The sequence below is a fragment of the Ornithorhynchus anatinus genome, chromosome 8 (assembly GCF_004115215.2).
Source record: "Ornithorhynchus anatinus isolate Pmale09 chromosome 8, mOrnAna1.pri.v4, whole genome shotgun sequence".
Taxonomy (NCBI): Eukaryota; Metazoa; Chordata; class Mammalia; order Monotremata; family Ornithorhynchidae; genus Ornithorhynchus; species Ornithorhynchus anatinus.
In genome coordinates this window covers 46163962-46178227 of record NC_041735.1, presented here as the reverse complement: position 1 = coordinate 46178227, position 14266 = coordinate 46163962, and the positions used below count along the sequence as shown (strand labels likewise).

General features: G+C 41.6%; 1 protein-coding gene and 1 non-coding gene across 4 annotated transcripts in view; one reads left to right on the top strand and one right to left on the bottom strand.

The window, feature by feature from the left end:
• Nucleotides 1-14266, bottom strand: part of LOC100075704 (retinoic acid receptor beta) — a 477276-nt gene that overhangs the window by 452106 nt on the left and 10904 nt on the right. The gene's annotated exons all lie outside the window — the stretch shown is intronic.
• LOC114814004 lies at nt 3082-3219 on the top strand. Its single transcript, XR_003761747.1, has one exon. It is a non-coding gene; the product is annotated as a small nucleolar RNA SNORA7 (small nucleolar RNA).

Below are 14266 nucleotides of genomic sequence, written 5' to 3'. Positions count from 1 at the left end.
GCAAAAACCTGTAGAATATGGGTATATATCCATACCAACCACTACATTCTACAAGCACAGTGCCATCACCCTGATCACAGTGCCTTTCCATATTTCTGGATAAGACATAGTGTAGTATTTGCTCTCTGGGACAGAGAGATTTTTAGTTATTCCTTTTTACCAAACTAAGTAGTTTGCTGTAATAAAGTTTACACTGCCACTCCTTTCTATCTTTGAATCTTCATCTAAAGATATAAAATGTGGTAGTCAGACTTTCCAAGACAGGCACCCTATTACCATCGACTAATGGAATACATCACATAATGCTCCACTGAAAGAGGAATGGGGCTCCATGTGGAGAGTCAGGGTAAGTTATATTGCACTCTCCTAAGTGCTTAGTACAGTGCTCTGCACACTGCCAGAGCTCAATAAATATGATTGAGTAATTCACTGTCTTATTAAGCGATAAAGGATTGGAGGGGCGTGGACTATCCATGCAAGACTTTTGAAAGTCAGGAATGTCTACAAAGTGTCCCTGCAGACAAAATAATTGCCCGCCACCAATTTAACAGATGCCTTCAATATGCCCATCTGAAAGCCTGTAGAAAGGTGCAGAAAAACAGCCTGCAGGTGAGGGGTAAAAACAAAGTAGCCCGTTCAACCAGTTTTTGGCCCAGGCCGAAACTTAATGAAAAGTTTCGGCTGCTAACAAGGTCTAAAGGTGGGTGGATTTGGACTGGTTGCCACATCTGTGAGAGTGACTCAGTGGTAGCCAAGGACAGAACTACAGAAAATCCAAAATTTTAAGTGGTCTTTTTTTTTTTTTTACTTTAACAACTAAGGAGAAGCAAACTATTCTGAAATAATTCAGATAAGAGGTACCATATAAATCAAATAATAAATCCACACACATAACCCAGTTCCAGTTTCAGAGGAAGGTATATGTAGATGCAAGACTTTACAGAAAAGCATAAGCTAGGTCGAGATTTTAAAAATCTCCACAAAAAACAATGGATGATGCAAAATAAAATGTAACTAAAAACATTTTAATAAGTATCCAAAGTTACAGAGTTATTAGTTTAATGGGGTCGAATGCTAATAAGCTCACCCAACCTACCAAATCAAATTCTACACAAAAAAGATATTCATAGTATTAACCATGTGAAGTAGGGGAATAATTATCTATAATTTGATACAGATGTCATCTGCTTTTCTATGCGAGAACAAAAGAACTCAAAAAAAGTCAAAAAAACCAAATTTTGAAGTTTCTAAAATCTTGATTCAATTACAGCTTTGAACCTCTAATAGTTCATTATTTAAGTTTTAATGCCTTCTTAAGATGATGCAAGTGTCGACTCAAAATCTTTACCTAATTCTTCTAGTGGATGGGCTCAAATTATACTGTACTAAAAATAAAAATGCCTGGTATTGGTGCTCAAGTCTATAATAATAGGCCTTGTTGAGTCCTTCTCCCCACTGTTGGTCTTCTTACTTTCAGGGCTTTGGCTCCACGGGAAATGAAGCAAATGAAAACTGTAAAATTCCTTGATGTATCATTTAGATTTCAAGAAAATAAAATATACTATATTGATAAAACATAAGCATCCCAAGACATTTTTTCTATGGGACATTAAAAACATGGGGGAAGTTTCTCAATTGATGTTTCATACATTATTTGTTGTAAACTGGCATTTTTCACATTGATTTCATAAAGCATACATCAATCAATGGAGTTTACTGAGCACTTACTGTCTGCAGAACACTGTACTACATACTTGGGATAGTACAATGCAAAAAGAGTTTGAATGCACTTTCCCTGTTCACAATGAGTTTACAGTCTAGAGGGGGAGACAGACAACAATGTAATTTATAGACAAGTACAATATGTATCCAGATTCTGCTTATTCCTGTGATATTTCAGTTGTCTGTGGTTTTAATTTGCTTTTTGTTCGAGGTTGTTGGCCACTAAGCAAGAAAATGAAACTTAGAACTTTATAGTAACTTTGCCATCCTCAAGATTTTATAAGACTTTTAGGGGTATTTTTATCTTGCAGTGCTTCTTGAGGTTTGCATGGTGAGAAGGTAGTTGTAATGTTATTCTGAACGCCCTGTTAGAAGTAACACACAGCAGATAAGCAGGGTTGCCTAGTACAGAGAATGAACCAGGGAGTCAGAAGGACCTGAGTTCTAATCCCACATCTGCCACTTGTCTCTGTGTAACCTTGAGCAAGTCACTTCACTTCTCTGTGCCTCAGCTACCTCATCTGTAAAATGGGGATTAAGACTATGAGCCTCATGTGAGACAGGGAATGTGTCCTGTTCAATTTGCTTATAACCAACCCAGTGCTTAGTACAGTGCCTGGCACACAGTGAACACTTAAGCAATGGTGCAATGATGAGGTAGCTGACAGGGGTAGCAGGCGCCATAAGAAGCCACACAACTGAAAAATCTCTGAGAGCTCTGATGGCTCTGCCACGGAGGACATCTACAATCTAGATGTAGCTAATTATAACAATAATTATGGTATGTGTTAAGTTCTTATTGTCTGCCAAACCCTGAACTTGGTGCTGGGATAGATGAAGATAATCAGGTTGAATAAGGTCTCAGTTCCATCTGGGGCTCACCATCTAAGGAAGAAGTACAGTTATATTTCCTCATTTGTAAAATGCAATCCATTTAAATAAAATGAGGAAAGTAAGGCAGAGAGAAGTAAAGACTTGCCCCAAGTCCCACAGTAGGCTCTTTCCTCCCCTCCAGCCCCTGGCATAACACATGATGGAGGACAGAATACCAAGAACAGGGAAGGGAATGGGAGAAATTTGAGGTGCAACTGCTTTCCACATCTAGAATAACAGGCAACCAGATCCTATTCTGCACATGAAAGGAAGAATGATTCCCAGTATGATAGTGTTAGTTATTTCACCAGCTCAACTTATACCAAAATCTGTAACTTAAAAACATAAACACAACAATGGCATTCTCTATAACAGACAGCTTCTACCCAAGAAGTCAAAGTACTCTGTAAACATTAACTCTGGTAAATCAGTCAAATGTATTTAGCAAATACCCTCCTAAGCTTCGCTGTATTCTGTACCACATGACCCCTCTCAGGATCGCAGCTGGAGAGTTTCCAGTACTAGACCAGTCTTGGCTACGGAAGGGAGAGTCAAGCAGATGCATACCCATTCCACTCCTGGCTTGGGCAGTGGCTAGTGAGTGGAAAGCAATCTGCTACAAGTCAAAACTCCCCTGTGCTGAAGAGCAGCGGCACAGGAGACAGTCAACGGAGGAGACTCAAGGTTACTGCACAGAAGGAGGCAATAGTAAACCACTTCCATATTTTTACCAAGAAAACTCTATGGATACAATACCAGAACAACTGCAGATGGAGGTGGGGCACTCTGGGAAAGATGTGTTCATAGCGTCGCTATGGGTCGGGGACGACTCAGCAACATAAGATACCATACGAATTGAAATAACTCCATGCTTTGTACTTTAGAAACTTTCAGCTTGAAGAAAAATGAATACAAAGTCAGGTTTCCACAGTTTTACATGGATTGTGCACAACTGTGGGGAGTAAAAACATTTTTTAGCTGTACACTGCAATCTGGATTATGTTAAACTACCCCAAATTCACCTTTAATTCCACAATCCTACTCCATTTTGGCTGTGCAGACGTCATCAGAGATAAACCTGGAGCCCCAGGTTTGCCTCAGCAACATTTAGAGAAAATCAAAGTAGATGCATGGATGCAACTGACCTTCCTAGATTACACAGTAGGACCTGAGAATAGAAACTAATCAATCAATGGTATTTAACAAGTGCTCTCTATGTGTAGAGTATGGTACTGCTTGGGAAAGTACAACACAACAAGTTGGTAGATGTGATGCGTGTCCACAAGAAGCTAACAATCTACAGGAGAATGTAAAACACCTGTGACTCCTAGGTTAGTATTCGTTGCATGTGTATGTGCGTTATCACGCACAAATTTCTCAGCGTTCAAACCTAGTCCTGAGGGACCACTCCTTATGAAATTAAACGATCTATCTATTTCATACTGTGGGGGTTCTCAACACAAAGAAAACCAAGTAACTCAATCAGGAGGGGTCGGGGGGGACTTTATTATGTGATTTACTAAAAGTCCACCACTTTCTTCTTTAGCCAGAGGTTTACAGCTGTCCGATCAATAGAGTTTTCAGCCTCTCTAGTCTAGATTTGATGGCAAACATTTTCCCAGAGGTAAAAGTTGTCATCCACATTGTCACCAGTGACCCCATTGAATGCAGTTACAGACGTGTTCAAAGTGTTTCATCCACAGCTATTTCCTTGATCTCTTCATTAGGAAGACTTTGCAATTAATGATTGATGGCTCCACATTGGTGGTAAAATCACTTTGGTCTTAACTTGATATTGCTTTCTGGTTGACAAGATACACAGAAAGAAATAGGAAATTAATATCCAGCTCACATAGTAACTTAATGTCTCCAATCAGAGCATTTCAAGAAGACACATTTTAGAGATATTAAATCTATTGAAAGTTAAAATAAGAAATAAGCCAATTGCTCTAACTTCAATTTCCTTATTAAATTATTTATCAAAAAACCAGAAGGCTTGTCATTGTTGGAATGAAACATTTAATATGGTTTCAAAATGAAATGTAGCTCATAACCTAAAAATTAGTCCCCTGGAATCTTTCATAACAAAATCTGGTTTCCAAAATTCTGTACAATCCTATCAGATCTATCCAATTCTTCAGATGCAGAAAACTTGTTAAAGGCAGGCTACATTCATTGATGTCCCTAAGAGCTGTCACAATCTAAGGTATCTTAATATTACACACCACAACGCTCACAGTGGAAGACCATCAAAATCTCATAAATGTTGCAAATAAGATCTTGCATCTCTCCTATATGACAAAATGACCAGGTACTGGAGGACAAGTGAGGAGGGAGCAATGGGGTGGAGTGAGAAGGGCTCATGGCTGAGGAGGGATTAAACATTACTTGTCTACAAAAAACTTTCTTTTCACTCCAACCTCACACTCTATCCTGGTTCTCCTGTCATATAGCTCACCTAATGGAACCCACACACATTATCCCATCCCTGGCTGACCCTCTGTTGACAGAGAACTGGGAATAATTGGGTTTAAAGATGTGGTAGGGAGACTGTGCTGACTGAATAAGGAAGTGGCAATCAAATGCCTGGTGGAACTATATTTGCAGCGGCTTTCCAAAAATGAGAAGTAATAATGACTGAGGTATTAAGCACTTACTATGTGATCAGCACATGTATACTATGCACTGGGGTACACACAAGATAATAAGGTCAGACAGTCTCTGTCCCACTCGGGGTTCACAACCTAAAGGGGAGGGAGAATAGGTATTTCATCCCCATTTTACAGATGAGGAAACTGAGGTACAGAGAAGTTAAGTGACTTGTCCAAGGTCACACAACAGGCAGAGTGAGATTAACAAAACACTTCACCACATAACTGCAAACACATTAAATGCATTGGCTGCACTTGGAACCATAGAAACATACTTTGAGGGTGAAGGAGGAAGCCCTATCAGAAGACCAGTAAACACTAAACCCAACCAGAAAAATTAGTAGTGGCTCTCGTGTCTAGGGCCTAATGAGATGCAGGCAGCAGGCATAATGAGCGAATTTAATATTCTCCACCTCCACCTTCCATTCCGCTTGGTTTAACCCTATGGAAATTAGCGTATGTCTGTGGGCCTGAGAGTATCTGCTCCAGACATACGCTTGTGTTCTTTTAACCTATGTGGGATATAGGAAACGAGTGAAATACCCTGGGTGAGGAGCTAGGCCAGTACCAATTTACTGACACCTCATCCCAACCCAGGGATCTAACATGATGCCAACTTAAAGGCTGAGTCAATGTAATGGTGTCAATAAAATAGAAGGAAGGCCACAAAAGAGTTAGTAAGAAGTGTAGAAGCAGGCAAGGCTTGGGAAAATTCTTCCATCAATGTCATTTTTTGGATACTTACTGTGTGCAGAGCACTGTACCACACACTTGGGAGAGTACAATACAATAGAGTTGGTAGACATGATCCCTGTGCCCATTTGGCATGGACGTCTCTTCATCCATCACTTAAATCACCACAATACTTGCTTATTCACTTAGCCTGATTATGAGGACCACTGATGGAAGATGCCCAAAGGCCCCTTTTAGGTCATCCATCTTGACTTCCACTTTGGCCTCTCACTACAGCAAGTTCCACAAATAATGTGGTCTTTCTGAGTAATAATAATAATAGTTGAGATATTTGTTAAATGCTTATTATGTGCCAAGAACTGTACTACACACTGGGTTCATATATGATGCTCTAGGAAAAAACACAGCACCTGTCCCTAGTGAGGCTCACAATCTAAGTAGGAGGGAGAGAACAAGTATTTTATCTGCATTTTACAGATCAAGAAACTAAGGCACTAAGATGTTATGTGACTTGCCCAACGTCACACATCAGGCAAATGACAGAGTCAGGATTAGAATTAGGTTCTCTGCCTCCAAGGCCCACGTTTTATCAATTAGACCATTCTATAGAATTAGAGTGGTGGGCAGGATGCCAGGGATGAAGGGAGGGGTTGGACAAGGTATTGGGTAACAAGTGGGTGGATGGGTGGAATTCTTAGGAGAGTAGCAGGAAGCAGGATTGGCCAGATAATAGGCCTGATGGCCTGAGACTCCATGGGGGAATAGTGGCACCTCAGACTGATGGTGAAGCTGAAAAGGAAAGAGAAAAGTTATGTCAGTGGAAGCTAATCTTGCTCTCTCCCAAACCAATCATAGCCCACTCCTCCCTCCTCCTGTGCCCCTCATCCTCTTCTCCCGCCAAGAGGTACTACTTCCCACCATTCTTAGACCTTAAGGCATACCTGCTTCATGCTGCAGGGATGATGGAATTCTCCTCCGTTCTGAAGGTGTCCTCCATGCTCCTGGCTAGATCTGAAAACCCCACTCAGAAGGAAATGAAGTTCACCACTCTGCACAGGGCAAACTTCTTCCCTTTCATATTCCATGAATGTGGCTTCTTGTCACAGCCAGCCAAATCCTCTCGTAAATCTGGGGCTTTGGAAGCCCAGTGAACCAGACTTCAGGTTTTTCCCTTTATACCTTTGCTGGTGCTTGAGTGTTTTCTTCCCTGGTATCGTTGGGGCTTTGTTTAGACCAGCACTGGATGAAAGAATGGAGATTCAATCCTAATCTCTGCTTCCAGTCTTGGAATTAGCCCCTTGACTGTAGCTGATGGACCACTTTACAACATTTTTATTTTCTTTCAACTCCTTGGGGAGAAGAGAGGAAAGGACTCCCTGGCCATTCTTTGAAGGATATGACAAAAGAACACCATTCCCATTTCCACCATGCCTTTGCAGCATGGCGTGGTAGATTCCAGAAGGCCTGGGAGTCAGAAGATCATGGGTTCTAATCCCAGCTCCATCACCTGTCTGCTCTGTGACCTTGGGCAAGTCACTTCACTTCTCTGTGCCTCAGTTACCCCATCTGAAAAATGGGGACTGAGAGTGTGAGGATGAAGAGGAAGCCGGTGTTATTGGGATGTCCACATTGGACTTCATGAAGAATAGGGCCCCTAAGGGTGGAGAGGCCAGGAGAGCTGTCCATCTAAAATGTGCCCCTGTTCCTAGAGCACGTGGTATCCCACTGGGCCAGGATCACTGTCCCCTCTTGATAAAGGAAGAGCATTATCCTGGCTTCACACTCTGCCATCCAACTATGACCTGAGGAACTGGAGATAGGTCCAAGTGGAGGTAAGAGTGGAGTGGAGATTAAGGTGGCGACAGAAGAAGCAGAGGATTAAGTGATGAATAATAATGGTATTTGTTAAATGCTTACTATGTGTCATGCAATGTTCTAAGCGCTGGGGTGAATACGAGTAGATTGGGACACAGTCCCTGTCCCACCTGGAGCTCACAGTCTCAATCCCCATTTTCCAGATGAGGTAAAACTGAGGCACAGAGAAATGAAGTGACCTGCCCAAGGTCACATAGCAGACAGGTGGTGGTTCTAGGACTAGAACCCATGACCTTCTTCTAACTTCCAGGACCTTGCTTCTATCCACTGCACCATGCAGCAAAGGCATGCTGGAAGTGGGAATGATATTCTTTTGTGACATTCTTGAAAGAATGCCCAGGGAGTTCTTCCCTCTCTGCCCCCCAGGGAGTTAAAAGAAAAGAAAAATATTGTAAAGTGATAAAATACTGTATCAGCTACAGTCCAGGGGCAACTTCCAAGACTGGCGATTAGGGTTGAATCTCCAGTCCTCACTCACCCCCAAGCATATATCAGTCCTTCTATTGTGACAGTCTTGGCCCTCGCAGGTGTTTATGGACCACGAAATCACAGGTAATTATATTAAAGACAGAACAGGATTAAATTGCTTCACTGCCTTGGGAATGGGCCTGGGCCAAGGGCTGAATAAACCCTGAAAGGAAGTCTCCAGCCATGATTGCCTCCACTTGAGATACAGTACTAAACTGCAAATGGTGAAATGATGGTCAAAAGGAGGGAACACAAGGCTCCCCCGAACTCTCTCTCTCGTCCCCTCAATGTAGGTTGTTCAGCATTTTTGTGGTCTATTTATATAATCCAAGTTCCGAGCACTCACTCATCCATTAACAGGACACACTCATATGACATCCACTGAGGAGTTATTTGAGGTAACTTGAGCTATTACTCCAATATCAATGGTACTTATCGAACGCTTATTGCGTGCAGAGCACTGTACTAAGCACTTGGGCAAGTATAATACAACAGAGATGCCAAACATAATCCCAGGCCACAAGGAGGTGACAATCAGAGGGGAAAACAGACTTTACAATAAATTACAGAAAGTGGAAGTGACAGATAATAAGGATATGTACACAAGTTTTGTGGGGAGGTGGGGTGAGAATCAAAGTGCTTTATCTATATTTTATCTATAGACCCAAGTGCATAGGTGATTGCAGAGGGAATGGCAATTAAAGAGTAGAAATGAGGGGGTTAATCAAAGAAGTCCTCTTGGAGGAGATACAATTTTAGGAAGGCTTTCAGAAGCAGTGTGGTCTGGTGGATAGAGCGTGGGCCTGGGAGTCAGAAGGACCTGGGATGTAATCCCAGATCTGCCATTTATCTGTTGTGTGACCTTGGGCAAGTCACTTAAGTTCTCTGTGCCTCATTTATCTCATCTAAAAAATGGGGGTTAAGGCTGTGAGCCTCATGTGGGACAGGTTCTGTGTCCAACCTGATGGGCTTTTTTCCAACCCCAGTACTTAGTACAGTGACTGACACAAAGTGCTTAACAAATACCACTTTTAAACAGTAGATGAGAAGGTATATTCTCTTTGCATATACTTCATAATTCTAAGTATGATAATTAATCAAAGACAATTAATGACCACCTCAGAAACTTTTATCTTTATTTTTCTTTCTATTGAATGAATTATTTCCCTGACTGGGCCAGAGAATACTACCTTCGCTTGGATTATTTCTGGCACACAAGGTTTCAAACTAGTAATTTAAAATCGAGTTTCAGCTTTACTAATGTCTAGACATATAATTGTATTAAATGAATACAATTTATCATCAAATGGTCTAATTCCTAAAAAATATTACTGGCTCTCTGATTGAAAAATTAAAATACTAACATTCCTGAAAACTGGCTATTTGGAGTTCAAATGACATTTTACCCAAATCTCTTGAGCCTTGTTTACATGCATACCATAAGTCATCAGGACCCCTTATAAGCTGAGAATATCTTTGGAAATCACAAATTCTGTGAAGTGTGTTCTACCTTCCTAGAGTCCAAACCTCTTTACCAGCTGTTAAGAATGAATAATAAAGTGATTCCATTTTCATGTTTATATTTAATCTTGCCTCTAGTTTTTTTTTTTAATTTTTCCAAAAGTCTCTATACCAACTTCACAATTATACCCCATCTTATTTGATGTTTTAAAAGTACTCTTTCAATCACTGCTGTATACATACACGAAAACCTATATAAGAAGAATCAACTTTTTTTTAGTTGTAGATCATTTATCTCAGATCATTTTTCCTTGCATTAAAACCACAGGTGTAATGCTAACCTGGGAAAGCTGAAAAATTTTCACAATCATCCTATATAGTGTGGGGTGTAATCAGTGTTTCTTCTCCAAGAATAAGAACTCTTAAGAGTATATCCTGTTGCCCGCTATGCTCATTGATAAAAAGAGACAGCTTAAGAAAAATGAGGCAGTACCAAAGTCAATGGAACAAAGTTCTCAGAAGTGTCAGTGAAACACAAATTTAATTTAGCTTAAAAGTGACAAAGATAAATCACATTTAAACCCGGTTTCACTGCTAAAATGAGTTATCAGAACTCCATTTTTCCTGTGTTTTAATCAATTTCAGGGTCCTTTTTAAAAGGTATATTCTTTGTTCTACACACGATTGAGCTTCATAATTAATTAGGGCCTTTTGGCTGCCTGCTGTGTCAACTTTCCTCTATGACTCACTCTACACACACACACACACAATTCCTTTAGAGGACTTTCAGTCTGCCTGCTTTGCTGTAATCTCAAATAAACAGCAGACTATCCGATAAAAAACACAAATGACTGATTCCTCTGGCTTTCTATATACCAGAGACAGATATTTTACTATAAATGAACAGAAAAGATATAACTAGATGACAAGATTGCTTTCAGTCTACCATTTCATAAAAGATTGAACTTTACAGGCAACTTGGGTCAAAGAGACTAAAAAATAACATAAAATGGGATTTTCCCATTTTCTTTCTCCTTACTCAAATATTTGATTTTGCTCATTGTATTTTGCACACATTTTGTTGTAACACAAATATAGAACACAGTTAAAAGCAGCAACTATTAAAGTCATTAAAATGTGGAGGATCATGACGCATTTTAGAAAACTTTTATTCTTTCAGACATGTAGCAATGCCTACCTCTCTTTTAATTATGGCTAGGATGTTTAACGGATGGCTATACATTTCCTTCAATACCTGGTGATGTCCAAACAAGTTCAAATTCTCGCAAAATTAAACAAATTTATCACACCCATCCAGAAGACTGGCTCTTTCCTGTGATTTTAAATTAGAAAGCTACAAAGCTTGTCATTCTCTTCAGGAATTTTTGAGGCAATTCTGACTCACTGAGGTTCAGTGTCATTTTAACGGTTATATCAGCTGCATATTTTATAATGTGATTAATTTTTTTCTATAAAAATACCCGGTTAAGTATTTAAGGTACTTCTAAATTAAGTATTTAATTTCACATGATTTAAAAGGTTAAACTGAACTTTCAAATAAAAATATCTTATTTTCTTTGAAAAACCTTGGTTAGTCATCGCTTCACACCTTGTAATTCCAAATTCTGGTTTCAGAGAATTCACCACAAGTTTGAACAATACTTCCAAAATAACATACTACAAGCTAGCATGTTAACAGAACTACTTGTCTTAGGTAAATGAAGTTTTGGCAAAGGCACATTTGATATAAAAGTTGAAAGTGAGGTGTAATGTCCATTCCTTTATATTTTAGAAAAACTGCTCAAAGAGAGTGAGGATAAGGGTTCTGGTACATATTCTGGTTATCTGCGCGAGGATTTTATTCTTATACTAAAGTTTATGAACCTCTTTCTCGGTTGACAAAAGCATTACCTGTTAGCTTTTTTTCAGTAGATTTTAAGCGAGCAGGTTTTTTTTTCCTGCCAAAAAGAATGTGGTATACAATTTAGCTATTCATTTATGCAAACGATGGTAAACAGAATTATAAAGACAGATAATAAACAGCAAATGAGGTTATTCTGTTTGGAGCTTTATGTTGTCAGAGTTCTGAGCATAGTTTAGTGTTTTCTATTCATGACTTTATATTACCAAATTACTCCCTGATGATGTCTCAGATGTGCTTTTGTCTGCAAATGAGAAGGAATAAAATACCAAGACATTAACGTTAAATTACAATCATTAATGGGGTAAATACGAAAATAATTACTGCATCATACCATCAATTGTTATGTGTTCATTACTGAAGTTCTTGTAAAGCCTTCATTTTCTCGTTACGATTATTTTCCCCTTTATTTTCGCCAGCTATTTTATAGCCCTGACAATGCTTCAGCCGCATCCAGCAGTTACACAACTCATTTAATCCTGTTTAAAGCTTCATTTCCACTTCGTTTTAGCTGCGTTTTATTTGTCCCGAAATGCATTTTCCTTTCTTTCCTGACACCCGCAAGGTACACGGCCGGGAGAGGGGCCGGCAGGCGTCTCACGATCGATTATCGAAAACCAGCCCCAAGGGAAGGAGAAGTCTCGCCGATCGACTTTAATAGTTTTCCCCCCTAAAAATACTTCGATAAAACAATCCGAGGGCTTGCCACCCTCGCTCTCCTCCTCCCAGTTTTAAGAGCAACATCTCTTTTGCAAATTAACTTTGAAATCCCGCCTCCCACCCAGGCCTCAGTGATGCTTTTGGGGGTGCAAAATAGAGGGAGGCAGTGAGGCCTTATTATTAATAATAATAATGGCATTTGTTAAGCAGCTACTACAGGCAAAGCACTGTTCTAAGCGCTGGGGCGGATGCAAGGTGATCAGGTTGTCCCACGTGGGGCCCACAGTCTTACTCCCCATTTGACAGATGGGGTAACTGCGGCACAGAGAAGTTAAGTGACTTGCTCAAAGTCACACAGCTGACAAGTGGCTGAGCAGGAATTTGAACCCATGACCTCTGACTCTTCCCCCCGAACCGTGCTGCTGCCTTGTTCTCCCTCCTATCGCCCTCTGATCCCCCCTCGGTTGGAGCTGAGGTCGCCTCGCTCCCCCCTCCGGCGCTTACAACAGCGCCCTGCACATAGTAACATAGTAAGCGCCCCCCAAATAACTAAATTACTACTACTACTAATAATAATCATGACGGCATTGGTTAAGCGCTTACTATGTGCCACACACTGTTCTAAACGCTGGGGTGGATACAAGGCAATCAGGTTGTCCCGCGTGGGGCTCACAGTCTTCATCCCCATTTTACAGATTGGGGGGGGGGGGAGCACTGAGGCCCAGAGAAGTGAAGCGACTGGCCCGGAGTCACACAGCTGATAAGTGGAGGAGTCAGGATTAGAACCCACGACCTCTGACTCCCATTATTATGATTGCTCGTGATCCATCTGCTGATTGTTCTGGTGCACTCTCCCGAGCGCTTAGAAGAGTGTTCTGCACACCGTAAGCGCTCCAGGCTGCCGGGTGACTGCCCACCCCGAGGGCACCCGCCTGGCACCTGTTCATTCATTAATGCAATAGTATTTACTGAGCGCTTCCTATGTGCAGAGCACTGTACTAAGCGCTTGCCATCGATGCCCGCTCTGGGTGTCCTGCAAAACTCCCTGAGCTCCTTTCCCTTCCCGCCTGGGCCCCGGCACGGTTGGCACCCTCCTCAAAACGTGCCGGGCACGGAATGTGTCTCTTGTTGCACCGTCCTCTCCCGAGCGCTCAGTACAGTGCTTTGCACATAGTAAGCGCTCAACAGACGCGACTGAATGAATGCATCCTGGAGAGGACGAGATCTGGGTCCCAAAGATGGGGAAAAACCGGGACGGGCGGATGAAGCTTGGAATTGCTTGGAATTTCTAGGGTCAGGTTTTCTTCAAAACGAAGTTGAATCCCCAAACAGGCAGAAAGGGAACTAATATAAAAGGTCAAAAAGCAATCTCCAAATGGAGAATTATCAATAAATCGTTCCGCTCCCGGGCCGGGAAGCAGCGTGGCTCAGTGGAAAGAGCCCGGGTTTAGGAGTCGGGGGTCGTGAGTTCTAATCCCGCTCTGCCACCTGTCAGCTGGGTGATTTGGAGCCAGTCGCTTCACTTCTCGGTGCCTCAGTTCCCTCATCTCTAAAATGGGGATGAAGACTGGGAGCCTCAAGGGGGACAACCTGATGACCCTGTATCAGCGCTTAGAACAGTGTTCGGGCACATAGTAAGCGCTTAATAATAATGATAAAAATAATGGTGGTATTTGTTAAGCGCTTCCTCTCTGCAAAGCACTGTTCTAAGCCCTGCGGGGGATACAAGGTGATCAGGTTGTCCCACGTGGGGCTCACCGTTTTAAGCCCCATTTGACAGATGAGGTCACTGAGGCACGGAGAAGTGAAGTGACTGGCCCAAAGTCACACAGCCGACAAGCGGCGGAGCCGGGATTAGAACCCACGACCTCCGGCACCCAAGCCCAGGCTCTTGGAGAAGCAGCGTGGCTCGGTGGAAGAACCGGAGCTGGGGAGTCAGAGG